Raw genomic sequence first — 1237 nt, forward strand, 5'->3', positions numbered from 1 at the left:
GGACCCTCTGCATGCTCCCCAAGGATATCCTCATATATATCTATATATATATTTACATATGTATATAAATATAAAGATAGATATGTGGGTATAGACTGATAGATAATCAGTCATTCAGTCTGGATCCAACAGTTGGTAAAACAACAGGCAGACAGAGAGACACCTGGACTGGATGTGGAGGGGAATCTGGAGACATCTGGAGACATCTGACCACTAGAGGGCAGAAGAACTCCAGCCTGACTGACACTCCTGATGCAGAATCATTATGAATATAGATCAAAAAGTTAAAAACAGGAGAGAACACACACACATATATATATACATATATATGTGTGTGTGTGTGTGTGAGTGTGTGAGTGAGTGAGTGTGTAATACATATTTCCCCTGCTTTTAATTTTTGATCTATATTCTTATTCTATATTCTGTATACAATCTTCAAACACATCTGTAGTTGTGTGACAAACAGCTGTTTATCTCCACATCCATCTGTTCATCAACATGATGATCCATGTGTCACCTGATGAGTCTCAGTGTTTCCTCTCTGTTAGCTCTCTGCTGCTCAGAGGAGCTTTTATAATGAAAATACTGACACTGATCCAGACAGGAAATGAGCCGACAACCCAACGCTGAACTGTGGATTCAATGACTTAAAGTTGAATACATGTAAAGAAAGTGGCTGCACCTCGATCATGGTAGAGTTCCACAGTCTGGCTTTGAGCGTCAGAGTCGCAGAGTTGTTCATGTTGATCAGTGGACAGACGAATGTCACACACTCAGCCCCGCCTAAACAGTCCTGTCACAACACATTTAAAACACCTTCAGACTTTATTTCCATTAGTACCTCAGCTCTGAAGCCTGAGCTCCAGTCTGAACTCAACAGATCCAAACTGTTCAATAACAACATCCACATGATTCTTATTTGCAGCGCCCCCATGTGTTCAACAAATACTTGTTTGTACCAGAGTGTAGGACTTCTTCTTCTGCCGCTGCAGGTGGAGGACAGGGAGACTGTTTTCACTCTGCTTCTCCTCCATCAGCTCCTCCTCCTCAAGACTCCTCCTCCCCCTCTTCTTCTCCTCCTTTGACAGCTGAGGAAACAGAAACAAAAACTCACTAGTGATAGTTGGAAAGGTCACGGAGGGTAAATTGTATTTTGAAAGGAGTCTGTGTTAGGCTGCTGTTGTCATGGTTACCTCAAGGTTTAGAGTATTGACGATATTGCCTGGTGGATTACAGC

General features: G+C 42.2%; 1 long non-coding RNA gene across 1 annotated transcript; it reads right to left on the minus strand.

Annotated features, from left to right (window-relative positions):
* Nucleotides 1–7: 7 nt before the first annotated feature.
* LOC147820229 (uncharacterized) lies at nucleotides 8–1237 on the minus strand. Its single transcript, XR_015437305.1, has 3 exons — nucleotides 1194–1237; nucleotides 960–1088; nucleotides 8–793 (listed from the first exon to the last, which is right to left on the minus strand). It is a non-coding gene; the product is annotated as an uncharacterized LOC147820229 (long non-coding RNA).

Source organism: Seriola lalandi, unplaced genomic scaffold (genome assembly GCF_002814215.2).
Source record: "Seriola lalandi dorsalis isolate HSWRI2012SDOR001 ecotype SW California unplaced genomic scaffold, Sedor1 jcf7180001976408, whole genome shotgun sequence".
Lineage (NCBI taxonomy): Eukaryota > Metazoa > Chordata > Actinopteri > Carangiformes > Carangidae > Seriola > Seriola lalandi.